We start from the raw sequence: 16,586 nt of genomic DNA on the forward strand, positions 1-16,586 counted from the left end.
CATTAATACTGAAATGTATTTACATAGTTTTACAGCTTTTAGGAGTAACAGGTAGTCTTAAAAATTAACAGTGGCTTTTAGAATAGGTGTTGTATAAATATTTTCTTTAATCATCTGAATATTTCTAACGTATTAAAATACTACAGTAAAGAATAGAGAATCACAATTTCATCTTCTAAATGAAAGAAGGAAGGCAGGGGCTTAAAATATGGGGAATATTTGGAAAAAATTCTGTTTCTGTTGATCTTGGTGCTGAAATCCATATTTGCAGTGTTTTACAGATATGCTCGCTCCCCTGTATCCTCAGGGGATTGATTCCAGGGCCACCAGCAGATACGAAAATCTGTGCATACTCAAGTAAGGCTGCAGTAGCCATGCAGAACCCATATATATGAAAAGCCAGCCCTCCGTATCCACATGTTTTGCATTCTGTGAATACCAGTATTTTCCATTTGAGTTTTATTTCAGATGCAAACCCTGTGGGTATGGAGGGCCAAGTGTATTTATTAAAAAAAAAATCTACCTGGAGGTGGACCGACCCATGCAGTCCAACCTGTGTTGTTCAAGGGTTAACTGTATTCCTAGTGTTAAATGATAAACTAAATGCAAAGATGATTAATCCCCAAAATTAAATGTAATTAAATCTATAAAACACATTAGACAAATACAATTTTAATCATTAATTAAATATACTTTTAAAAACACCTGTGATAATGACTTACTTGCTTTAATGCCTTTGTATCAATTCATAGCTAAGGTCTTAACGTAAGATTTAGCAATTTACATTACATTATTTTATGGACAAAATATATAATAATGACATTAAGGGAAAATAAAATGTAAGGCAACCTTTCCTAATCTAATGATGGAATTGAATGAACAGTTGGTTACCTGTAAGGAGGGTAACCAAGTTAAAGGAACAAAACATTCAATGGCCATAAGCCATAAGGTTTTTATTAAAATCTCAGAAAACCTCATTGAAATGTCATGAAATTAAAAAGCACACCAAAAGGAAAATAAAAATTATAAAATAAGCATTCAATAAACATATAAACTTATACTTCACTTGCAGTTAAAGAAGTACACATTTTAGAAAAAGGGATAAAATTTGCCAAGTTGTCAAAGATTAAAAAGATAATTGCTGGCAAGTGTGGTTTAAATTCAACATTGTCATATGCTATTGGTGGAAGTCTATGTTGACATATCTTTCCAGAAAATAACCTGATGATGTGCATTAAAATACTAAAAAGATCAAATACTTTTTGATAGGAATTTCACTTTTATGAAGCCACAATAAAGAAGTAATTTGGGCTGGGCGTAGTGGCTAACGCCTGTAATCCCAGCACTTTTGGAGGCTGAGGCTGACAGATCACGAGGTCAGGATTTCGAGACCAGCCTGCCCAACATAGTGAAACCCCATCTCTACTAAAAATACAAAAATTAGCTGGGCATGGTGGCACGTGCCTGTAGTCCCAGCTACTTGGGAGGCTGAGGCAGGAGAATCGCTTGAACCCGGGAGGCGGAGGTTGTGGTGAGCCGAGATTGCACCACTGCACCCCGTCCTGGGCAACAGAGCGAGTCCATCTCAAAAAAAAAAAAAAGAAAGAACTTGAGACGAACACAACAAATATTTATGTTCAAAGATATGTACTATGGTTTTATTTACAGTGTGAAAGATACGGAACTTTTAAACACACCAACGGAAATAATAATTACTGTATATTGCTGAGTTTTTATGTGTCGGGCTATATGATTAGTGCTGTGTATAGATTATCTCATTTATGTCTAAGTTCACATTAATGTGTAGTTAGCATTTATTTCTAAATTTACCTACCACTGTGTTTATAATAGACAAGATTTTTCTCAGTGGAACTCACCTTTCATCACGTGTGGAAGCTGCATGACTTAGGAGAATTGGCCATATTTGTATCTCAGGAATACTCCCTGATTGTCTTAAGCCAGTCAGTGATTCTGCACCCCTACCAATTGGTTAGCAATGTGCTTATCACTTCATTGGCTCAGATAAGAATGAATACCCAAACTTTTGATTAGGGATTGAGCTAGAAATTATCTTCTCCCCTTAGTTCTTAGTTATATAAATGGTACAATAAAAATTGAGAATAGGAAATTTATCAATAAGAAAAAATTGTGCAAAAAGCTAACTGGACAAAAGCTAATGTTACATAAAAGAAATGCAAATCAAAAGCAATATATAAGCCAATTTTCCTATTAGAATTCAATTTTCCTATTGAATTAAAATAAATTTTTAAAACCCTGATACATATGAACAGTATAGGAAGATTGGGTGAGATTTGCATACTTTTTCACTTCTCTGGGAGTGTAATTTGCCCTATTTTCCAGGCAGAGTATTGTAATTATATACAGACTTTGATCCGGTGATTTCCATTCTCCATTGTCTCAATAGTCAGATGTTTAAGCAGTGATTTATATAACAGATAAAATATATATAGAATATATCATTCAATACTTTAAGTGTTTCACAAACTTTGTAATCGTTTATTTCTCAAAGCAACACTGTGTTAGATTATGTGGATGAGGAGACTAAGGCATATCCTGTCAAGGCAACATAGTTTTGGAATCAGGCTTATAACACTTTCCAGGCCAGCTACAGTCATTTTAGTCACTACGCTACTTCGCTTCAATTCTACTCATCACAGTGTCTCTATATAGAAAAAAAAAAAAAAGGAAAAATCTTAAATGTGGAACATTAGAATGGGCATAAAAAGTTATAAGGTGGCGTGTTGTGCCAATAGTATTTATTTGAAGACTTATTTAGTGATATAAGAATATGATTGCACTGTAGGTGACAAAAGGTAGGAAATGAAATTGTATGTTGTCTTTGTTTGTATTGTTATAAAGGAATACCTGAGGCTAGGTAATTTATAAAGAAAAGATGTTTATTTGGCTCATGATTCTGCAAGCTGTATACGACACATGGTGCCACCATCTGCTTCTGGTGAGGGCTTCAGGCTGTTTAAACTCATGGCAGAAATTGAAGTGGAGCCTACATGAGCAGAGATGACATGGCAAGAGAAGAGGCAAAAGAGAGGGGGGAGGGAGGTGCCAGGCTCTTTTTAACAAACAGCTCTTACAAGGGACTAACAGAGCAAGAACTCACTCATTACCACCAGGATGGCACCAAGCCATTCATGAGGGATCTGCCCCCATGACCCAAATACCTCTCACTAGGTCCCACGTTTAAAATTGGGGATCACATTTCAACATGAGGTTTGGAGGGTGAAATAGCTGAATTATTGCATATGTATAGTACAATTTCAGTTTTAGAAAAAGACTGGGTAGAAGGTGTCTAAATACTATCTTTTAGTTTATCTTAATATAGATGACTTTTATTTTCCTTTATAATTTTCTAATTTTCTAAGTGTTTTGTTCGTACACACACTCACACTATGTATACTGAAAAATATAATAACCAAACGTTTCAGGGAAAGTGACTTGTGTTTTCCACTAATTTCAGCAAAAAGAGTGAATGACTTGATAATTCTTCTCCTACTTTTTCTAATCAGAAAAATTTCCTGCCATTGAGAGCTTCAAAGTGCTGCCGAAAGTTTAACAGCACATGCAATGGAAAGCATGGATTGAATTTGATTTTAAATTGATAAATTTAAAATTCTTATGTGTTCTGAAGAGTTTGTCATGTCTCATCCACTATCGCTTTTTTCATTACCATACTGAAAGCTGAGGGTATGGAACTCAGAATGCATTTGGAAGAATAACAGGTGATATGAATTCTTGGTCCTATCTGAGTTCCCAGAATAGAAAAACCCAGGATTAAAGCTATCTTTGTCTGGTTCTATTCGTATATAAATTAAATTATGAAGATCTTTCCAGTTTTACATCTTATAAATATGAATGCCTTGAGTCTATTTTGCATTAGCATCTAACAAATATACACACATTTCTAAGAAGTAATTTGCTTGTCTCATCCTCTCCCTTTCATGTCTCTTCAGAGCTGCCTTGGCAATATGATCTTCCTAAACACATATCTAAAACACATATCTTACTGTACTGCTTCCCTGTTTAATCATACTTCATCACCTTTAGGGTAAAATACAAATGTTATAACATGGCAGTCAGGAGCCTTCCTGATGTGGCCTCATCTTATTACTAAAGTTTTATACAAAGAGTTTCCTGTAAATATTCTATTTTAAAATAACATTCTAACTAATAGCCTATCCTTGAAGATGGCGTGTTCTTTCTTATTCCTGTGCCTTTGCTTATGATGTTTCCTTTGCCAACCGTGGCTTTCCCCACCTTCCTCACTGGACAGCTTCTGTGAACTGAAGGTTAATGAGTCTTATCTCTTTTAGGAAGACTTTTCTGCAGCACCTAGCTTTGCCATGAACATAGTCCTTATCACACTGTTGCATGCAAAGGAGTATACAGACTTATTTTCCTCTCACTAGTAACTAAACAATTGGGCATTCTATTCAATAGCTGTTCAGTGAATATTGGTTTAATGAAGAAAATTACTTTTCTAATTTTATTTTCCTTGGAGTGTAGGGGTATAGGTATGACTATTTGCATGTCATTTCCTTAGTGAGATGACTAGAATACATAGGAAGTGATTGCTCCAAGCTACTTAGGACAATCATCCTAATATCACCTTCTTTGTACCTTTTGCTTGGAACATAGGGATGAAAACATTTGAGAAGGTGTCTTAAAGGCATGCTAAGGCATGTGTACTTTGTGCATTGGTGATGTGGCCAAATTAATTGTTAGAGAAATTACGACTGGCTAGGGATGGATAGGTGGGGAGTGTAAACTGGGAGGGAAAACAAACTGGAGATTGTTGTATTAAGTAGAATTGAATTTATTTAACTGCATGTAGGTGGTAAGGGAAAAAGGAGAGATTAATAATGCCAGATTTCAGGTGTGAGCAATCAGTGGGGATTGTACTATTTACTTACTTAAAGTCACAGGACAAACAAGAAAAAAATAGAAAAGAAAATCAGGGCCAAGATCTGATTTTACATATTTTGAATTTGGGAGCCTATAGAGGATAAGAAACAAATATCCAGGAAAACTCCTAAAACAATTTGCAAATTAGATTAAATACTGTTAAATTCTTGGACTTAGGCAAAAAAGAGAATAATGATTTTGAAAATACTTTAAGATCATGATAATGGTGGTCTGTATTTCATATGATGACAAGTAGAAATACAATTTGGCCTGACTTGTTTGTTTTGCTTGGTTTATTGCATACAGAATATTTAAAGATTTACCTGTTATATTAACAAATTGAAGCGTTTTGTCATATTGCAGCATTAATAATATTTTTCTTAAATGGTACTGTTGGGGATAAAGGAAGTTTTAGTAAAGAAATAGTTGGTTTCATTTAATTTCATATACGTCTTCAAATTGTGTGAAAATGTGTAATAAATGGTAGCAAAACAGTATCAAATTGAGCACATTATGTTCATACTAAAATTTTAAGATGCATTTGAATTGGAAATCAGGATTTTATATTTTAAAATAAAAATACGTTCAAAAGAGCAGCCCCTAAGCCAATCTGAGTTTTGCAAGAATATTCAAAGTGCTCTTTCTATGAAAAATCTAATCATATCAGGCATAGAATAATAGATCCCATTTGGAAAATATGTCATTTCCTGCAAGAAGAAAGACAGAAGTAGGCACAAGTTAGTTCTTATTTTTTGATGTGTGTATTTTTGTGCTCTTCTTTATTCTGTCACATTGCATAAAATATTCTAGTTTGAAAAGTATTTCCTGCAGTATGACTGGGTTTCAGTCAATGTAAGATAAAAATAAAGGCTACGGAGATGTTAAATTGAATTGACCATTTCAAGGACAATATTTTCTTTTATTAAATTTTGGAATTAGATCTATTGAAGAGTTTTATTAACAGTTATTTATCTTCATTAAATTGAATTGACCATTTTAAGGAAAATATTTTCTTTTATAAAATTTTGGAATGAAATGTATTGAACAGTTTTGATAACAATTATCTCGAATTATTTCTCTCTAGTTTCTGTTCATAAGCTCAATAGTTGTCAAAACAAAAATGGAAAAACTATATCATCCTAAAAAAGAACTAATTTTGTTCTTCCTTTTCTCTCCTCTCATCTAAGACCAACAAACAAGAAAAACATGATCTGATAAAAGACTGTGGAAATCAGGACATGGTTTTAAAGTTTACCTTTTAACTATGTGTCATGCTTGAAATTTCCTGTCCAGGATAAACACATCTATTTTTAGAGCTGGAAGTATGTGATGATACAACCTTTACATTTTACAGCAAGGTGAAATGAATTGTATCATTCATACATGCCAAGATCCAGTGAATGCTAAGAAAATAACATATAATTTAATAAATAATAGTGTTACTGAGTAAGCAAACATTATTTTTCACTAAAATTTAAAAATATCAATATATGGCCTTAAAATATACTGTGCTAATATTTTAATTCAAAATTTAAAATTGTTGCTTTTTGTAGTAGATGCTGTTGATGATCAGCCTATAACCTCTCTTTTAGTGCTGTAGTTCAGACTGGCAAAATTTCTAACGCTTATCCTGCATTTCTTTACCTAAGGGATTCTTTGGCCACAAGAGACCACTTTGCCAACCAAATAGGCTGAAAGTTCCAGGGAATTAATGCCCCTGGGAGCAACCCTCAGCTAATGACTCATGAGGATTGGTGTATAAATATGCTAGTTCTCATTCTTACAGTGAGATATTTCTGAGGGGTGTATTTCACAGTGGATATCTGATTTTCCCCAGCCAGATTAAGCTGCAGTTGCCAAAAGTGTTACAGGTCTGATAATGATCTCTGTGTTGGTAAGAGGTCTTTCCACTCCGGGTCTCACTTCTTTCTTTTCATCCCTGCTAATATTTCCTGGGATCATCTCCCAAATAAACCTTTTGCACTGAAATTATTATTACCTCAGTGTTTGCCTCTGGGGCAACCTAAACTGAGATCCTTTCTTTCTCTCTAAAGTCATGTTAGAATATGAAAAAGAAGCTGGGCATGGTGGCTCACACCTGTAATCCACCGAGCACTTTGGGAGGCCAAGGGGGGCAGATCACCTGAGGTCAGGAGTTCGAGACCAGTCTGGCCAACATGGCGAAACCCCCTCTCTACTAAAAATACAAAAATTAGCTGGGCATGATGCCACACAGTTGTATTCCCAGCTACTCGGGAGGCTGAGACAGAAGAAAACAAATACATTGAACAAATAGGTCAATAGGCTTCTGAAGAATATTGTGGCTAAAATGGAAAACGATGGCTTTCAAAGTATTCAGATGGCTTAGATTGAAACACAGAGGAAGGGATAAAATAATATTTGAGATCTATCTATTTAAGAAAGTCAAAAACATAGATGTGGCATCATCAATGTCTGTATCAAGGGGTTTGTATCAAAGTTATGATGGGAAGCAGGGCACAAGACTTAGATATGTTTCTCCATTCTTCCCCCTCCCTCAAAAAGATCAGGTCTTTTTAGTGTTTTGGCAAAAGATACTATGCTGTGAATTCTTCTGGTACTATTTGAACTTATGTCAGTGGTACATTCGAAATAATATAATTAAAGGAAGACATAATTTGTGCTGTTGTGTCTACCCAGAAAGAATTTTTGTTTTGTTTGTTGGAATAAAAATATAAAAGTCTTAACCAATTAACATATCTCTTCTAGTTATAGCATGATTATGAATAGAAGGATAAGCTATCTAAATGCCTTGCCATAAGAGTCAAAGTAGAATGAAAATGAAAGTAAGTCAGTGCCTTCTAAAATTTAGTTTCACCTTCTTAATCATCATGAACAGAGTATGTGCTTGGTTAGGCCAAATAAATAATATGTGAAAGAGATAGTTGGGGCTACTTGTTGTTCAAGGGGGAAAGGCATATATTGTTAAAGAACTATCACCAAGCTTTAATAGTAACATATCTGTGAGTTAAAACATTTAACACATCATCTACAAATCTTGCTATTTTCCATTACCTAGGTATCAGTAATAATCTTTTCCAAATATTTACATATTTTATCATTATTTCCCTATTATTTGGTAACTTTCTTGAACATTTGCAAGAAGCATAATTAGAATTTTAAAAGATATGCTGGACTTCTAAATTAAAATAAACAGAAATGTAATTATTGATTAATTCTAAGTCCAATTATATTTTTCTTTTTAGTTATTTATGATTCCATCTGATATACATAGGAGAGAAACTGATAGAATAATTCTGATGGCAACTGTATGATACAAGCTATATAAAGTCAAGTGTCCATTTTCTTTCAACTATATTTGAGCATACCCAGGTAAGAATAAATGATTGTTTATACATTTTCCATTATTTCCAAAAAGAACTTGAAATTATAAAAATGCTTTTATTATGTGTTGAATGTTTAAAAATATAGTCTTATGTTGTAAAAAATAGTAAAATTCATGAAAGTAAAATAAAATTAAAAGCACTGATGAGACTTTTTTCTGAAAATAACTTCTGTCATCATTTTGTTCTATATAATTTTATTTTTGTTTTGTTGGATTTTTCCTTTAAACAAAGTTACAATGATAGTATTATATTTAGTTCATTTTCATGCAACTGATAAAGACATACTCATGACTGGGACATTTACAAGAGAAAGACGTTTAATGGACTTACAGTTCTGCGTGGCTGGGGAGGTCTCATAATCATGGAGGAAGGTGAAAGGCACGTCTCATACAGCAGCAGGCAAGAGAGGAGAGCTTGTGCAGGGAAACGCCTGTTTTTAAAACCATCAGATTTTGTGAGACCCACTCACTATCATGAGAACAGCACAGGAAAGACTCGCCCCCATGATTCAATTACCTCCCACCAGGTTCCTGCCACAACATGTGGGAATTGTGGGAGGTACAAATCAAGATAAGATTTGGGTGGGGACACAGCCAAACCTTATTATTCCATCCCTGGCCCCTCTCAAATCTCATGTCCTCCCATTTCAAAACCAAACATGCCTTCCCAACAATCCCCCAAAGTCTTAACTCGTTTTAGTGTCAACTCAAAAGTCTACAATCCGAAGTCTCATTAGAGACAAGGCAAGTCCTTTCTGCCTATGAGCTTGTAAAATCAAAAGCAAGTTAGTTACTTCCTAGATAAAATAGAGTACAAGAATTGGGTAGATACAGCCATTCCAAATGGGAGAAATTGGCCAATGCAAAGGGGCTACAGGCCCCATGCTGGTCCAAAATCCAGTGGGGCAGTCAAATCTTAAAGCTCCAAAATGATCTCCTTTGATGCTATGTCTCACATCCTGATCATGCTGATGTAAGAGGTGAGTTCCCATGGTCTTGGGCAGCTCTGCCTCTGTGGCTTTGCAGGGTATAGCTGCCTTCCTGGCTGCCTTCATGGGCTGGCATTGAGTGTATGAGTCTTTTCCAGGTGCTGGGTACAAGTTGTTGGTGGATCTACCATTCTAGGGTCTGGAGGATGGTGGCCTTCTTCTCACAGCTCCACTAGGTGGTGCCCCAGTAGGGACTCTGTGTGGTGGCTCTGACCCCACATTTCCCTTCCACACTGCCCTAGGAGAGGTTCTCCATGAGGACCCTACCCCTGCAGCAAACTTCTGCCTGGACATCCAGGCATTTCCATACATCTTCTGAAATCTAGGCAGAGGTTCCCAAACCTCAATTCTTGACTTCTGGGCATCCGCAGGCTCAATACCATGTGGAAGCTGCCAAGACTTGGGGCTTGCACCCTCTGAAGCAACAGCCAAGCCATACCTTGGCCACTTTTAGTCATGGCTGGAGCAGCTGGGATGCAGGCCCATCAAGTCCCTAGACTTCATAAATCAGTGGGACCCTGGGCCTGGCCCCGGAAATCATTTTTTCCTCCTAAACCTCTGGGGTTGCCATGAAGACCTCTGACAGGCCTTGGAGACATTTTCCCCATTATCTTGATGATTAACATTTGGCTTCTCATTACTTATGCAAATTTATGTAGCTAACTTGAATTTCTTCTCAGAAAATGGGATTTTCTTTCCTATTGCATTGTCAGACTGCAAATTTTCTGAACTTTTATGCTCTCCTTCCCTTATAAAACTGAATGTCTTTAACAGCATCCAAGTCACTTCTTGAATGCTTTGCTGCGTAGACATTCCTTCCTCCAGATACCCGAAATCACCTCTCTCAAGTTCAAAGTTCCACAAATCTCTAGGGCAGGAGCAAAATGCCACCAGTCTCTTTCCTAAAACATAACAAGAGTCACCTTGGCTCCAGTTCCCAACAAGTTCCTCATCTCCATCTGGGACCGCTTCAGCCTGGATGTCATTGTCCATATCATTATCAGCATTTTGGTCAAAGCCATTCAACAAGGCTTTAGGGAGTTCCAAACTTTCCCGCATTCTCCTGTGTTCTTCTGAGCCCTCCAAACCGTTCCACCCTCTGCCTGTTAACCAGTTCCAAAGTTGCTTCTACATCTTTAGGTATCTTTTCAGCAGCATCCAACTCCTGGTACCAATTTACTGTATTAGTCTGTTTTCACACTGCTGATGACGACATACCCAAGACTGGGCAATTTACAAAAGAAAGCGGTTTAATGGACTTACAGTTCCATGTGGCTGGGGAGACCTCACAACCATGGAAGAAGGTGAAAGGCACATCTCACACAACAGCAGACAAGAGAAGAGGGCTTGTGTAGGAAAACTCCCATTTTTAAAACCATCAGGTCTCGTGAGTCCCACTCACTATCACGAGAATAGCATAGGAAAGACCCACCTCCATGATTCAATCACCTTCCACAAGGTTTCTCTCATGACATGTAAGAATTGTGGGAATTACAATTCAAGATGAGATTTGGGTGGGGATACAGCCAAACCATACCAATTATATATATACTTTGTTGATTTTCTTTGTTATTGTGTAACAAATTTGTTTTCTTCTATTCCTTGAGAATATGAATTAGTGTTTTGTATTTTCTATTATATCTGTTAATATATAATGTTTTAAAATATTTTTATTTTGTATTTATTGTTCAGTCAATATTCTTCTAGATAAATTGATATGTACATCACTTGGTTTGCATTAGTAGCATTACTAAAATTGGTATCACTGGCTCAATGACTGTGATCTTTTAAAGGCTTTTTATTGTTATTGCTGAGTTTACCTGTAGAAGGTGGTAACAAGTTCAAGTTTTCATTAGCCAGTTTTGAAAATATTGAATCACTGATTAGTGTTTTCTCATTCAAATAATTTTCCTAATGAAACCTAGTTTAAGTTGAAAAAAATGAGATAATCATGTGGTTTTTGTCTTTGGTTCTGTTTATATGTTGGATTACATTTATTGATTTGCGTATGTTGAACCAGCCTTGCATCCCAGGGATGAAGCCCACTTGATCATGGTGGATAAGCTTTTTGATGTGCTGCTGGATTCGGTTTGCCAGTATTTTATTGAGGATTTTTGCATCAGTGTTCATCAAGGATATTGGTCTGAAATTCTCTTTTTTGGTTATGTCTCTGCCAGGTTTTGGTATCAGGACGATGCTGGCTTCATAAAATGTGTTAGGGAGGATTCCCTCTTTTTCTATCGATTGGAATAGTTTCAGAAGGAATGGTACCAGTTCCTCCTTGTACCTCTGGTAGAATTCGGCTGTGAATCCATCAGGTCCTGGACTCTTTTTGGTTGGTAAGCTATTGATTATTGCCACAATTTCAGAGCCTGTTATTGGTCTATTCAGAGATTCAACTTCTTCCTGGTTTAGTCTTGGAGGGTGTATTTGTTGAGGAATTTATCCATTTCTTCTAGATTTTCTCGTTTATTTGCATAGAGGTGTTTGTAGTATTCTCTGATGGTAGATTGTATTTCTGTGGATCGGTGGTGATATCCCTTTTTCGTTTTTTATTGCATCTATTTGATTTTCTCTTTTTTCTTTATTAGTCTTGCTAGGTCCATCAATTTTGTTGATCTTTTCAAAAAACCAGCTCCTGGACTCATTAATTTTTGAAGGTTTTTTGTGTCTCTATTTCCTTCAGTTCTGCTCTGATTTTAGTTAATTCTGGCCTTCTGCTAGCTTTTGAATATGTTTATTCTTGCTTTTCTAGTTCAGGAAATTGGAAAGAGAGATTAGATATAGCAGAGTAGTTGGAAATGTGTTCTGTGATTTGGATTCTTATAACTAGGCATTTGTGTCTCATTATTACATGGAGAGGAACAATTGCAGGGGAGCCAGATGAACCATGCTATCCTTTAAGAAGTTTAATCTAGGCCAACCGCGTTGGCTCATGCCTGTAATTCCAGCACTTTGGGAGACTGAGGCAGGTGGTGGATTGCTTGAGGCCAGGAGTTCAAGACCATCCTGGAAAACATAATGAGAGCCCATCTCTACAAAAAAAAAAAAAAAGTAGAAAAACTTAGCCAGACAGGATGGTGTATACTTGTAGTCCCAGCTCCTTGAGAGGCTGAAGTGGGAGGATCACTTGAGCCTAGGAGGTGAAGGTCGCAGTGAGACATGATCACACCACTGCCCTCCAGCCTGGGTGACAGAGCAAAACTCTGTCTCAAAAAATCTAAAAAAAAAAAAAAAAGTTTATTTTAAAAGTGATACGTGTGTTAGACTAATGAAGAGAGAGCAGCTCAAAGGAAGGCAGATTAGTTCGCAGGCTTTTCCTTATATTTTGATCACTATTTGCTGAACCCTTGCTACTTGCCAGGCACTAAGCTAGGAACTGTAGGAAAATAAAACAATGAAGACATAATCTCTACCCATGAGGAGTTTATAATGTAGCAGATGTACCTGTATGACAAACAAATGAATAGAATACACCATGAAAGCACAAGAGAATCATGTTTAAGTAAAGACTAGTGAGTAATAATTATGTTGGCATGCAGATACTGAGTTACCAGTAGACTAGGTTTCCCCAAAAACATTAAGTCTGATCAAGGTTACCCAAGAAGCAATGTTTCAAAATTTTTAAATAATTCCAGAAGAAACAATAGAAGCTTTGTCTAGGGTGAAAAAAATGTAAATAAAAAAGAAGGTGTGGTTAGATGAGACTTGGCAGTAGTAGAAGCAGTTAAGTGAGGGTTAAAGAAACAGGCTTTTTGCTTAGGCAAGAGGGGCATGTTGATGACAGGCACTGAAATGGGGAAAACAGAGTAAAAGTGGGTTTTGTTATTGTTGGCAAAATTTGTTTGGCTTTGAACACTGAAGAATTTTCTCTCCTGCTTCACTTTCCTGTGTTCAAACCTTTGCTAGAGCACTCATAACATTTTAAAATTTCATTGCAATTCCTTATTGAGAATTGAGGAATATTATTGAGGATTAATTAAGGATTCGTTTATTTATTACTAAAAATTATTTCCATCCTTTAAAAATAAAAGTATAATAGAGTAAATATAATTTACACCAAACAAAACAAAAATATAAATAAAAGACCTGATTTCATTCATAACTACAATGTATATAATTTAGCCTTACACTTTCCAGCAGTCACAAAAATGGATATATGTTCTTTCTCTAAAAGCTGAGATAATTGTATTATGAGTCTTAGTGTAATGGATAGGAAAAGTGTCCTTACCTCTTAGAGGTACCTCATATATTAAATTGTTAAAAAATAAAGGGAATTAATTCTTTAAAAAAATTTCAGTAGGTCTTGGGGTATCAGCGGTTTTTAGTTACATGGATAAATTGTATAGTGGTGAAGTCTGAGATTTTTGCACACTTGTCACACGAGTAATGTGCATTGTACCCAATATGTAGTTTTTTATTCCTCACCCAGTTCCCACCCTCCCCATTCTGGATGTAGCTATCCAGAGTCTCCAAAGTCTCTTATACCAGTCTGTATGCCTTTGCATACCCATAGCTTAGCCAAGCGAGAACATGTGGGATTTGTTTCTTTTATTCCTGAGTTATTTGGAATAATGGCCTTGAGCTCCATCCAAGTTGCTGCAAAAGACATCATTTCATCCTTCTTTTTTTAAATGGCTGAGTAGCATTTCATGGTGTACATATACCACGTTTTATTTACTCATTGGTCCATGGGCACTTACGTTGGTTCCATATCTTCGCCTTTGTGAATTGTGCTGCAAAAAACATATGCATGCAGGTGTCTTTTTGTTACAACTTCTTTTACTTTGGGTAGGTACCCAGTAGTGGAATGGCTGCATCAAATGTTAGATATACTTTTAGTTCCTTAAGAAATGTTCATAATGTATTCCATAGATATTGTATTGATTTACATTCCCACCAGCAGTGTATGTGCTCTGTTTTTGCCTCTTCCATGCCAAATCTATTATCATCTTTTGACTTTTTAATAATAGCTATTCTTGCAGGGCATCTCATTGTGGATTTAATTGGCATTGCCCTGATGATTAGTAATGTTGAGCATTTTTTCAAATGTTTGTTGGGTATTTGTTTATCTGCTTTTGAGAAATATCTATGTATGTCATTTGCCCACTTTTAGATGGGATTATATGTTTTTTTCTTGCTGATTTATTTAAGTACCTTGTGGATTTTGGATATTTGTCCATTGTCAGATGCATAGTTTACAAATATTTTCTCCCATTCTATGTGTTGTCTGTTTATCCTGTTGATTATTTCTTTTGCTGTATGGAAGGTTCTTAGTTTAATTAGGTCCCATTTTTTTATATTTGTTTTTGTTGCATTTGCTTTTGTGGTCTTAGTCATAAATTCTTTGCCTAGGCTAATGGTCAGAAGAGTTTTTCCTAGGTTATCTTCTAGGTTTTTTATGGTTTCAGGTCTTAGATTTAAGGATTTGGCCCATCTTGAGTTGTTTTTTTAAAATAAGATGAGAGATAGGGATCCAGTTTCACTCTTCTACATGTAGCTATCCAGTTTTCCTAGAACCATTTATTAAGTAGGGTGTCCGTTCCCCAATTTATGTTTGTATATGTTTTGTCAAAGATCAGTTGGTTATAAGTATTTGACTCTATTTCTGTCTTCTCTATTATGGTCCATTGGTCTATATGTCTACTTTTATGCCAGTACCATGCTGTTTTGGTAATTGTAAACTTATAATATAATTGAAAATGTAATGCCTCTAGATTTGTTCTTTTGCTTAGGATTGCTTTGGCTGTTTGAGCCCTTTTTTTCATTTCATATGAATTTTGTGTTTTTTTTTCTAATTCTGTGAAAATGATGTTGCTATTTTGATGGAATTGCATTGAATCTGTAAATTGTCTTGGACAGTGTGGTCATTTTCACATTATTTATTCCTTCCAATCCATGAGCATGGAATGTGTTTCCATTTGTTGGTGTCATGTATGATTTCTTTCAGCAGTGCTTTTTAGTTCTCTTTGTAGAGATCTTCCACATCTTTGGTTAAGTATATTCCTAGGTATTTTATTTTAATTTTTGCAGCTATTGTAAAAGAGACTGAGTTCTTGATTTGATTCTCAATGTGGTTGTTGGTATATAGCAGTGCTACTGATTTGTGTACATTGATTTTGTAACCTGAGACTTTACTGAATTTGTTTATCAAATCTAGGAGTCTTTTGGAGGAGTCTTCATGGTTTTCTATGTATACAATTATATCCTCAGTGAATAGTGATGGCTTGACTTCCTGTTTTCCAATTTGGATGCGCATTATTTGTTTATCTTGCCTTATTGCTCTGGCTAGGACTTCCAGTACTATATTGAATAGAAGTGCTGAAAATGGGCATGCTTTTCTCATTGAGGTTCTTAAGGGAAATGCTTTAAACTCTTCCCCATTCAGTATGATTTGGCTGTGGGTTTGTGTTATATGACTTATTATTTTGAGGTATGTACCTTCTATGCCTAGTTTTTTGAGGGGTTTTACCATAAAGGAAAACTGGACTTTACTGAATGCTTTTTCTGTATCTATTGAGATGTTCATATGGTTTTTGCTTTTAATTCTCTTTAGGTGATGTATTACATTTATTGACTTGTGTATGTTAAACTATTCCTGCTTTACTGGGAGAAAACCCACTAGATCATGGTGTATTATTTTTTTGATGTGCTGTTGCATTTGGTTAGCTAATATTCTATTGAGGATTTTTGCATCTATGTTCGTCAGGGATACTGGTCTATTGTTTTCTTGTTTTATTATGTCCTTTCCTCACTTTGGTATCAGCATGATACTGGCTTCATATAATGAGTTAGGGAGGATTACCTCTTTCTCAATCTTTTCACTAAGATTGGTATCAATTGTTTTTTGAATGTCTGGTAGAATTCAGCTGTGAATGCACCTGGCCCTGGGTTTTTATTGTTGGCAGTTTTTGTTTGTTATGAATTCAATTTCACTGCTTTTTATTGGTTTGTTCAGGGTTTTTATTTCTTCTTGATTTAATCTAGAAGAGTTGTATGTTTTCAGGAATTTGTCCATTTTCTCTAGACTTCCTAGTTTGTGTGCATAGAGGCATTCATAGTAGTCTCAAATGATCTTTTGTATTTCAGTGTTGTTGGTTATAATGTCCCATTTTCATTTTTAATTTAGCTTATTTGAAACGTTTCTCTTCTTTGTTAATCTAGCTAACGGTCTATCAAGTTTGTTTATCTTTTCAGAGAACCAGCTTTTTGTTTTATTTATCATTTGTATTGTTTTCTTAAATTTCATTTATTTCTGCTCTGATCCTCAT

General features: G+C 35.6%; 1 protein-coding gene across 3 annotated transcripts in view; it reads left to right on the forward strand.

Annotated features, from left to right (window-relative positions):
* The window catches only part of GULP1 (GULP PTB domain containing engulfment adaptor 1), a 312,023-nt gene that overhangs the window by 87,632 nt on the left and 207,805 nt on the right, over positions 1–16,586 (forward strand). For all 3 annotated transcript variants that reach the window (XM_003253837.4, XM_003253834.3, XM_030803196.1), the window contains exon 2: positions 8,187–8,313. The gene's annotated coding sequence lies outside the window, so the exon portion shown is untranslated. The remainder of the gene's footprint in view (positions 1–8,186; positions 8,314–16,586) is intronic.

The sequence above is a fragment of the Nomascus leucogenys genome, chromosome 22a (genome assembly GCF_006542625.1).
Source record: "Nomascus leucogenys isolate Asia chromosome 22a, Asia_NLE_v1, whole genome shotgun sequence".
In the NCBI taxonomy this organism is placed as follows: domain Eukaryota; kingdom Metazoa; phylum Chordata; class Mammalia; order Primates; family Hylobatidae; genus Nomascus; species Nomascus leucogenys.